Source organism: Podarcis muralis, chromosome 3 (assembly GCF_964188315.1).
Source record: "Podarcis muralis chromosome 3, rPodMur119.hap1.1, whole genome shotgun sequence".
NCBI lineage: Eukaryota > Metazoa > Chordata > Lepidosauria > Squamata > Lacertidae > Podarcis > Podarcis muralis.
The window spans coordinates 76,586,989-76,599,162 of NC_135657.1; positions in this window are offsets into that span (position 1 = coordinate 76,586,989).

A 12,174-nucleotide genomic window follows, 5' to 3' on the forward strand; every position below is an offset into this window, starting at 1 on the left:
TTAGCTCTCCTCACGGCCCCCTTTTGCTTTCATGTGACATTGTTTGCCAAGAAGTGTTTCCTCCCGAGGACTTCCAGCGATCTCATTTGTCTCTTTCTCTGAAAGCCTACTTACCTGCCCACCTCCTACTGAGACAAACACATCTATGTCCTTCTCGTTAGCTCATAGAGGTCAGTGGAGAAAAGAGGGGAAACTAAGCAGAAATGACAAGATATATACCTTTGCTACTTGCAAGAAAAATTGAGAATACAGAAACTTATCCAGCTAATTATTTGCAAAGTATTACACGCACACACACACACGCACACACTTGGTAGAATTCTTCTTTCCTGTTTCTAGACAATTGCATTTGCTCACCTCTCCTGAAGCATGTCTAAACATTTAAAATAGAAAAAAGAAAGTCAAAGTGAAAATTATTACCATTGTCAAAGACAGGATAACATCTCAGACACATAATCATTGCTAGTTTGAACCTGTCTTACTGCTGTAGTCATAGTAAAACTAGCCAAGGCACTATATCTCAAACTCCTTTGTCCAGCCATAAACTGCAAAATGGGAACGTAATTGTGATCTACATTACAGTGTTACTGTAAGGATCCCTGAGATATTGTATGTGAAGCGCTTTGAACACTTCAGTGTGTTGCATACATGATGAATGATGATGATTAGCCTCGTCTAAACTAATCTGACACATGTCTTTGTTCCCTATTACTGTCCTAAATATTTGCTTCAAAATGTATTAGACAGAAGACACTTGCCTCTTCACGTGGCCAGAATAATGTCTTTCCCATCCCACCATGCACAGGAAATATGAAAGTAAAAATCCAAACTTTCAAACTTTCGCTCTGCAGGAAAATAAATGTCATGGTTGTCTATACACCAAAAGCAAATTCAAAAGCAAATTCACACTGTGCTTGTTAGATAAAATGATCCAATTAAAAGAGGGGGGAACTGAAGCAATCCCATAAAGGTAACTGATTAACACGAGTAAAGAAGTGTAACTAATTTTCTAGGATTTTACTTGCCGCTCACTTTCTGGCTTTTGAAACAGTTCAGCTTTAATTTCCTCCTTTTGGGGGCTGGTGGTGGGTTTTTTTTCCTGGGCATGCTTCATACTATTTCACTCTGTTTGAACTGTCAGTCTTGAAGATGTAAATGATTTACCTACTGATCGCTACATATCTTTAGATGGTATAACAAAGCACTTTTTTAAAGGTGATATAACAAAATATTCCCTTTTGGGGGGGGGAAGGTTAGTGGGGTTGCCTCTTCCCTTTCAGATCAATAGCATAGTTGTTTGTCCCTCCCCACCCCTCCCCAGTCTCATAGATCTACTCTTCTGACATTGTACCCATCATTTAACGAAATATAGTAGTAACCGAATTCTCGGGGAACATGCCCTTTCAATAATGGCTGCACTCTTGCTTCCAGACGTTTCTCTCTCCCTCTTTGCCCCCACTGTAACTTCATCAGTGCGCGCACCTGAGACTTCCTGTGGAGAGCTAAAAATCATTGGGTTTCAGAAAGTAAACACTGAGTTGTCTTTATTTTAAAGAAGTTTCAGCAAAGGTATACTTACAAATTGGCACAGCAGGTGTGTTTTTTCCAGCTTGTGGCAAGATCCTTTTTCAGTTCTGCCCAGAGGAAGTTTCAGGGGCAGGACTGAAGGAGAGGAGAGGCAGGAGTCAACATAAGTCTGTTCCTGTGGGCTAGCTCTTGTCCTGCAACAATCCCAGAAGTGTGTTTGAAATAATTAATTCCCTGTTTGGGCTTTTGCTTTGCATGAATGAAAATTTAATTTTTCTTCCTCCTGTATCTTTCTTAAAGAAACAACCAACATTGAGCCAGTTTGTGCATTCCCTTCTATAAACAGAGCACAACTATTTTAAATAATCGTCATAATCTAAATAATTTTCAACACTTAAACTTTAAGGCAGACAACCATATTTACATTATTTATTCCATTAATCTTGGTTTCAGCAGACTACACAGGCGAGTGATTTTGCTACTGGATTTTCACCCAAATGTTGTGTTTAACCAAACACCTCTGCTTTGTATATTAAAAATAAATAAATCATACCATATCAGTATGCTTTGGGGACTCTGTTAATCTCATTGTGAATTCATTTATTTCATTACCTGAGATAAAGTTACAGATCATTAAAAGGTGAATATTCATAGCTGATGACAGGATTTCCATACATCTAAAAAATGCAGAACAACAGGCGTTATTCTGAAAACAACACTGAAATATAATGAATGAATGACAAACTAAAATATTGTAATGAAATGTGGCATTTGGTTTATTTAATTGTTTAACTGAATTTATTTGTTTTAATTTCCATCACACCAGATCTTTCAGAAATGAGGATGAAAAGGATGCAAAGTTGTGCATTTGTTAACACAGAAAACTGCCCTAAAGCTGCAATTCTAGAAGTAATAATTTCTGTATGCATATGGTAAGGTTCAGGCTGTAATAATAATTACGGTGAATCTAAAATATTTGTCCTACTTTGAAATACCAAGGCAACCATGTACTTATTTACTTGGAAGTAAATTCTACTCACTTTAGTGGGGCTTGCTCCCAGGTAAGGGTACCCAAGACTGCAGTCTAAATCTATGTAAAAAATATAACTCCAAATAGCAGGGATGGGGATTTATGGTCCTCCATATCCTTTGAAACAGGACGCGGGTGGCGCTGTGGGTTAAACCACAGAGCCTAGGGCTTGCTGATCAGAAGGTCGGCGGTTCGAATCCCCGCAACGGGGTGAGCTTCCATTGCTCGGTCCCTGCTCCTGCCAACCTAGCAGTTCGAAAGCACCCTTAAAGTGCAAGTAGATAAATAGGTACCCCTCCGGTGGGAAGGTAAACGGCGTTTCTGTGTGCTGCTCTGGTTTGCCAGAAGCGGCTTAGTCATGCTGGCCACATGACCCGGAAGCTGTACGCCGGCTCCCTTGGCCAATAAAGCGAGATGAGCGCCGCAACCCCAGAGTTGGCCACGACTGGACCTAATGGTCAGGGGTCCCTTTACCTTTACCTTTATATACTTTGAGATTCCAAAATCACACCTAATAATTTAATAATTGTTCTGTACAGCTTTTAGTGTGTTTTTTAAAAAAATTAAAATGTTTTTATATTGCTGTGCAGCACCCCAATATTTTGTCAGAGAATGAGATATAAATTGTCACCAGCCCTTGCCAGGTTAGATAATCATCATGGATGATGGGAGCTGCTGTAGTCCAGCAACTTGTGGAGGACCAAAGTTTCCCCACCTCTGCTGTATAGGGTTCCTAGTTAGGCCCATAGCACAAAGGACTATGGATAGGAGAACTCCTGTGACAAATTTTGCTATTCTTCTTAAAACTATGTTTTGTTTTGTTTTGTTTTGTTTTGTTTTGTTTTGTTATGTTTTGGTGCCCAAATTCCTCAAATGCTTTTCCAGAGGAGGCATCTCCAGCTCTGTCTCAATTTTTCACTTTAGGAGAAACTTGACAACAAGCCATCCCAGTGATAAGAGCATAAGAGTCAATAGCCCATCTAGTCCAACATCCTGTTCTCACAATGAGCCAGAGGCCCATGGGAAGCTTGTAATAAGGACCCGAGTGCAAACACACACACTCTGCTTGTGATTCTCAACAACTGGCTGACTATGTTTCTTTCCTAGGTAGAACTGCCGTATTTCCAGGTTGTTGATCAAAGAAATGAATGAAAAATACTCATTGTTTTCCTGATAGTCAACAGAAGCATCTATATCTCTGTCTTCAAGCTAAAGTACCTTTGTCAATGTACATATTGCCTGTAAAATAAAAATAAAGAGCTTAAAAAACTGTAGGATGAATAAGAACAGCTCTTTTGACATTCAGAAGCTTTTAACATACCTAGAATAAACATGCTCTATAAATAAACAACTTACTTAAGTTGCCATTAACACTTAATCATATTAGCTAAAAGTGGATTTTTTCCTAGGATCACTTAAGTATAAAAAAGTTATTTTAAACAAACCAGGAAGAGCCTTGCATAAGAAAAGCTGGGCAGTCCAGACAAGTACAGTACGGGAAATATTTTCTCCTGGGAAGAGTTGAAACTGGCACAGAGTTCTCTTTAGCCAAAAATGTCCCAGTTGAAAGCAACTCTCCCCCCACCAAAAACCCCCCAACAAACACCTTTCCATCTTTAAATGCAAGTTGTCCATGTCCCCAATTTAAAAAGCCTATGCACTGAATGTAATGGGATCCCTCCATTCTCAGAAAGACTTTTGATCCGATGGGTGAATCCCCTAATGGAAGAGGCATGGAGGTGGACTTCACAGGTTCCTCTCCCTTGCTGCAGCCACTGGTGGGCATGAAAACCTTCTCCAGATAATTGAGGTGTCCTATTAGATGACCGTGGATGGAGACAGAGGGAGCTGCAGGCAGAAAGACAAATAAGCTATATATTTAAAAAGTCTCTCTTATTCTTAAGTTGGTGGATACTTTGACTAGATGCCTGTTATGCGAACAGAGACCTCTGTTCATAGATGGGCCTTATCAGATACAACAATATGTTTAAATTCTTCTGTGGGTGAATTGAATTTATAGATTGGATGGTGCCTCATGCATGTAGCTCCATTCCGCCTTAAATTTTGCTTGAAGTGGTACAGTGTCTGCCTGTCATGTAGGAAGGTCTTGTGTTTAATCCTTGGTATCTCAACGTGGAGCAGAGAATGCCTCTCTGCCTGAAAGCCTGGAAAGTCAGTGTAGCTCCAGGTGAACCAATATTCTGATTCAGTATATGTCATGAACTGGCAGGATGACAGAGAAGAGGAAGAGGATCCCAGCAAGGGGTGTAGCCAGGACTGGGACACTCTGGGGCAAGCAGGGGATGGGGAAGGAAGTATTCACAGGGTGACGGAGGATGGCGAGGGGATGGAGGTCAGTCCACAGGAACCAGAGCAGCAGGACCCATCACCAGAGCCAGAGTGGCCGCTGTCCCCATGAACGCAGCAGGCTCAGAGGTATAGGAAGTAGTGGGAGCGGCGCTCTAGGAGGCTGACGCAGGCAAGGGCCCACATCCCAGCTCCCTAGCTGGCCAGGTGGGGCTCGCTAACTCTGTAGAGGGAAGTGATTCCTCAGCTAGAGTAGGCTTGGAACAGGTGAGGGTCACCTGCCTCATCAAGCCCAGATGTTGCAATCAGCACGCAAAGCGACAAAAGGGAAGCAGTGCTGATGTGCTGTGTCTGCTTAACTGCCTATGCTGACAGACCATGAGTTGGATGCTCCCGGACTGCTATAGATTGTGATTTGGGTTTGACTCTGGACCGTATCCTGACTGCTGGACTTCAGATGTGGCTTCCTTGGATTGATCCTGGACTGTGTTTCCTGACCTTTGGACTTTGCTTGTGTGGATTGACCTCTGGACTTTAAACATTGGATTGACACACTGACATGCTGCTGGGTAGGCCAGGGGTTCAGGACGGTATATGAGTATCTTATGCCTCTAAATTCAGACATAATTCTTGTTGGGATTAGCAGTTTTAACCGGGTGCAGAATTGCAGGCATTAATTATTTGACTGCAAACATTAACTTCCCCTATAGATTTAGGGTTTATGTTGCTCATAGATAAGTTTTATGTTCCATCCCACCAATGCTTGCTATTTGAAAACAGTGGTTGTTTCTTTATGGGTTGATTTTAAAAATAGTCACAAATACTATTGTTGATTCAAATTGTTGCTGGACTCGTGACCTGAAAAGGCATAGAAGCTATCTAAGAAAATGCCTATGTAGAATGCAGGGTGGGTTTTGGGAAATTGCTGTACAATTGCTGTAGGACAGGCATAGGCAAACTTTGGCCCTCCAGATGTTTGGGACTACAATTCCCATCATCCCTGACCACTGGTCCTGTTAGCTAGGGATGATGGGAATTGTAGTCCCAAACATCAGGAGGGCTGGAGTCTGCCTATGCCTGCTGTAGAAAGTCAAGACAACATCACAGTACAATGCAAAACTCCCAAAATATGGAAACTGGCCACATAAACTATTGCACATCCAACTAAATCAGAGTAGAACTTACATTAGTCATACCCATCAATTTCAACATGTCTACTCTGAATATAACTTGGTTTGGATTCAACCCATTTTCTTTTCCAAAATAAACAACAAAACTATTCTCCCCTGTAGGGTGGCACTTCCCTGATATTTGTGTATCATATATTCTCCTTGCTGCTTTTATTTCCCTCTTGCCTTAAAAAATAAAAAGTGTTTAACGTATATGTTTATTATCACGGTTTAATTATGAACATGGATCACTTTTGCTTCTCAATTGACTGATAAAAACACACTTTCACCTACAGGAGTCGTTTTCATGGCATGTAGCTAATGCTCTAAAGGTTAATTGTGGGAGCATACATCTGCTTTCAGTCCATAGTTACAATTAGGACTTCAAGCCTATGCACGTTTGCTTGAGAGTAAGCCCCATTGAACTGTGTGAGACTTAATTCTGAGGATCAGGCTGAATAAGTCACATTGATATAAGGTGAAAAAACTGTATTAGTTGCTAAGGTGGTTTTTTTTTTATGATGCTAGGTGCTGCCTGCATTACTTTCTTCCTAGAAAAACCTAGATACTCTCCCCCATAATTAATAAGACTTCAGGTTTTTGAAGGTGTAATTTAAAGTCATAAGTATGCTGAATGTGACACCTACCATAGTGCAATTAGACAAATAAGTTTCCTTCTCACACACCACCTGCCGTCCTTAACTGTTCTATCAATGTCTCTCATTAAAGCACATTGAATTTTTGGGTGTAGATATATCATTATGCTTTTTAAAACCAAGTGCAAAAAGGTGTGTTCCCCACCCCCTGCTCTTCTCCTAAGACTTTTTTTTCTTGCTGATCTCTGTTGGGGGAAAAGTACAAAATCTGTGCTGAACTAAAAATTGTATTCCCTTCACTTTTAACCAAAAATCAATAAATAATGTAACGACAAAAAATATCCTGCCAAAAGAGGCAGCACCTAGTGAGTTATAACTTTATTCCTGTATAGCTCAAGGGGGGTTGCAAAGGGAGTGTGAAAAGTTCATTATTATCAGCCAGAAAAAAGAGCGAGTGCTGAGAAGAAAGAAGCTTCTTTCCTACTGGGATTTCTCTCAAACTACATGATTTGCATGAAGGGCGCCACATCAAACATATTGGGTGCCCTTTTTCAAATATTAATGTGAAGCTTGTTTTAAGTTCTCTCTTGACTTTGTGCCACCTTGTATCAAAGGAAGTTAAAAGTAAGACTTGGGAGGAAAATACTTTTTCTAACTGTTTCAGCACTTAGTCCAAAAAAATATACCGTATATAATCTTTTTCATTTGCTCAGTTCGGCATCAAACTTTTAATATTTTGACAAACAGGTATATATTTTTTTCATGAGATGCATATTTTAAAACCAATCTTCTCCTTTTTAATTTAGTAGTCTACCAAATGCTGTATGATACAGTGTTTCATTATAATCATACCCTGATGCAAGTTGAAGCAGGCTACATATTGTATCCATGTCTTCTGAGGTCCTAACTTGAGAATTTAAATAATTTCCCCCAAAGTCCCATGCATATATGTGCCTAAGAATCCAAATTAATTATCAAGATGGAAGTTTTTGCAAATCTACTCCCTCTGTGTGTGTGTTAGGCTTTTAAAGTGGCAAGCACATGTCTTGTTGAGAAATAATTATCTGAGAGATCTGTTTTTGTCAAATAGTGCAAAACTGGCAATGATATGCAACGGCAGAAATACAGAGGTGTGCATTACCACACTGGCATAAGAACCTCTCCTCTTCAACACACACACCACGATAACATGAATTGTGTGTATATTGTTTAATTTTATTGTGTATTTATTGAGATTTTCATCAGTTTATTGTTCAACATTATTTAAATTGTATTATATGTTAGGGAGAGCTATGCAGTTTTTTATGTTGTAAACTGTTGAGCATGATTTAACTATGGAAAGAAGGCATACAAATAGTTGTTGATGATTGTTGTTGGTTAGGGCGAGGTGCTGATAATGCCAAGGTTGTAGGTTCGATTCCCATATGGGATGGTTGCATACTCCTGCATTGCAGGGGGTTGGACTACATGATCCTCATGGTCCCTTCCAACTCTACAGTTTGATGATACCATTCTGCCTGGTCCTAGTTGAATAAGAAATTGCCTAAAGTAGATATGGAAAGCCTACATATAGTGCTCCAAGTATTGCTGTATTGGCCAGGATCGCTGGAATTAATCCAACAACTTTTGGAGGGCTACAGGCTCCCCATCCCTTGTATTCTTCCTGAAATCTTGGCACATAAATATTTTTAACTGACTTGTGACTAAATAAACCCCTATTCTTCCTGATCTTGGCTCTTCAACCAACCTGTTCAGATGGATCTCATTAGGTTTGCTCTGAACCAAGAAGGAATATGGATTGAGAAGACTTTTCTCTTTGCTTCGTGATCATCAACCCAATCTTTCTGCAGAAAATGTTTATCTCTTTTCCTTGATTGGTCTCATACTCTTGGTGCAGGATTCTTCAACAGCCTGCCTCATTTCTTCTAGCCCCCTTCCTCTCCTGCCTCAGAGTCTAGACTGCCCTCTGCCCCAGCCTCTTCCTGCTCACTAAAAACTGTTGCCTCTCCGTCTTCCAACGCCACCACCTCCCAGTCTGCTCCCCATTTCTCTCTGACCATGCATCATCCCACCACCAATCCCCTGGCTCTGATCTTCCTTCCCTTGGGGGTTCCCCAGCTGGTGCCTCCTACCACTCGTGTGAATCCAGTCAGTCCATAACATATGGTGATGTCATCATACTGTGAATTTCCTCACTCCTAGCAGCCACCAGCAGATATCAGAGTAAGAAGAAGAAAATATGATGGTATCAACCCCATGCAGTGAATCAGACTTCCACATATGGAAAAGAGGGGGACAGCTACATGCTGAGATGCCACTTTGTGTGATGGCCTGGGATTCAGAGTCGGATGCTGAACCTGAGGAATCCCAGCCTGCACAGGATTCCCCGCCTCCAGGACGAGCTGAGCCGGGACTAGGGTATGAGCCTGAAGGGTCCTCACCTGTGCTGGATCCTCAGGTGCAGGCACCAGCTGAGTCTGCTCTGGCTCCTGAGGACCCATTGCCTGCAGGTGCTCCACTCTCAGCCCCGTCAGAGGAAGCTGAGGTTGCCTCTGGGTCCAATAACCCTCCAGCCTCTCCTGGGCTGCAGAGGCTTAGGGCAGAGAGGCGGAGGGAACTAAGTTCCCACAGGAGGAGTGCTCGCCTCCAGGCCAGGAGAGGCGAGTCACCTGAGGATCGTGGCTGCCCTATGCCTCGGGGCAGATAAAAGCCAGCCAGCCCCAGGCCCAAGTTGCAGAAGCAACATTGCTGGTCACCAGTTCCTGCCTGAACCCTGCCCTGCACCCAGCCTCAGCTTTTACGGACTGCCTCCATATTGCTCCTTTGACCTTGGACTGGACTAGGACCTTGTCTCTTAATCTACCCACGGGACCAGCACACTTTGTGTGGTAGCTGCATCTCTTTCATAACAGCTAGCACCATTCATATATCTATGACTCTCCAACAGGTCATATGACCCTGTCAGCACATAGTCAGAAAAACGCTGCAGCCCCAGCAATGCTGTATGACTGATGTCAATGCATAATGAGCTCAGTGCAAATTGACTTTTGGCATGCAGCTACCATAATACATAACAATGTGGGTTTTTGACTGGGCTGAATGGGGCGGGGGAAAGCTCAAGCTCAATAAACTAATTAAAATCCACTGGTGTTACAACTGACTAGCAGAAAGGCCATTTGGAAAGGGCTGGCAGGAGGGTAAAGAAGAGGAGATGCTAAGGCTTAATTCTAACGACTTGCATTCAGTGGTTCAGCATTTTTTTAAAATGTGGAAATTTGTGACCCTGCAGAAATTGTCTGTCTGTCTGTCTGTCTCTGTCTCTGTCTCTGTCTCTCTGTCTCTCTGTCTCTCTGTCTCTCTCTCTCTGTGTGTGTGTGTGTGTGCTCATAAATAAAGTATAGAGGTTGGTGGTCAAATCCTTGCTAGCAAGATATTTTAAGAGCTGAATTCTCTCCCCCACCCAACCCATGGCCTATTAATGTTAATTGTAGTTATATCCACACAGGGGATAATCCTTCTGACAGAAAGATGAAAGTGCCGATCTCATTACAAATTCTGTCTTGGTTTTCTGGATGTTGGAGGCCTTGTTGGGGAAGCTTAACATTTTCAGTATCGTTTGGGTCTGACTCGTTGCTCTATTTTTATCTAATGTTTTTCAGTTCCTTGTAAAGATTGGAGATTGGGGTTATGTGCAGACACATTTAATGCTGAAGTCCCAAAGGGTAGTGGAAGAAAATGCAGTGAAAAGGTTGCCCTCACATATCTCAGTGGTGGACATCCATGGGAAGTTCCATGTGATACCACTCTGCCAAAATACTGCCTGTGATGTCATCCTGGGGGATGAACTGGAATTATTCTGATGGGACCTTTTAGACATCTAAACTCTATTCTCATTCAAAACAACCCATCTACTGCTTATTATTGGTATTATTATCGACATATTTTCATCTGTGTTGCTCAGGTTTCCCAAAGAGCTCCCAAAGAGCATGATGCACTACCTATTGAAGCTGAATAGCTGCGTACAGATTTTTATCACCAAAGGGCAGCTAGAACACAATGTTATATATAAGCAGGGAGGGAAAGAGAATATCAGTAGAAAAATTTGACAGATGGGATTCCCAGGCAGGTAAGAGTGTAGGAGGCTAGAAGAAATAATATTAGTCTATAGATTTTATTATAAAGTTATGAGTAGGTAAAATATTAGTTCTTCAGATATTACTCTGCAAAAAGCCCTAGTGGTTGCTGTGAAGTAAAAGACAGAAGCAGAGCTAAACTAGATTTATTTGGCATTAACTGTGGCATTAATTGCACAATCAGTGTGCACATTTTTGTGAAGTAAATAGCAGCCAGGAAGAGGAGCTGAGCTGCATCAAAATCATAGGACTGGTTGTGTGAGCAGTGTGTACTGAACCCCAATGGAATCAATAGTGCCAATGGATGCCTACTTCCTGATGAAAATAGTGTGTGTGTGTTGTGGGGATGTTTAAGGAGGCAGGAGAGGATATATTATTTGATGATATCCTTCCTAACTTGCATTAGCAAGTTCTATATCTTAGCAGAGTTCCAAACATTCCCCCTTTTTAAATTTGCACCGCGGTTAGCTTGTTGCAGGCTCGTCTGAGCCTCTCAATATAAGATTCCTGGTAAGATCCCTTCTTGTCCCTCTTAAAAAGAATAGACATGACAGTCTTATTAAAGTCAATATAAAAGTAGTTTATTCACAGTCATTCAGTTTACAGTTAGATCTCTGAAGGCAGACTTAGGATACAAAACTATATACACATGTAGAACTATCCCATAAAGGAGTTAGTTCTTAAGTGACTGCGAACAGGCAGTCACTTCTGCTAACACATGGAAAAGGAAAAATGGAGAAGAGACAAAAGAAAGAGCTGTGCTCCCTTGCCCAGGTTAGGCCACACACACAGGCCTCTAGGCACATGCTGAGAGAAGTTTGTCATAGCTAAGGAGGAAACAGGAAGTTTTCTCCTGGCTGATACAAAAGCATCCCCTAGCATGTCCACTCTAGAAATGTTGTAGTTGATTGCTATGTGTTTCACATCCCGTGTGTGTGTGTGTGTGTGTGTGTGTGTGGAGGTGTGGAGGTGTGCCTGTAAGGATCATGGTGGGGGGGGTGGTCTTTAAACACCCTTTCCCTACCACCAACACAATGCTGACGCTGCTTATCCCCATCTACTCAATGCATTTTGTGTATTTGAATTGTAGTCACACCGAGATAATGGCACATCTAATCTGGCCCACAAATAGCTAAAATAAACCGGATTCTTCAAACTGCTAATTATGCTAGGAGGACTTATTTATGGCAGTACTAAAATTTGAGAGGTTCAGAGTGGCACATCTGTGCTATTCAAGGCTCTTATCCAGAGAGAAGAGACAGGAAAGGAGAGAGGAGAGCAGGGCTGGTCATTTGTTGTCTTAATCTATCCCAGAGCTACTGTTCATGGTGCTGTGTGAAGCAGGCCATATCACCCTGCTATGAGCTGTAAGCCTGGCAGAACCCAGCCCTAGAAGAAGGCAAAGGTTATTA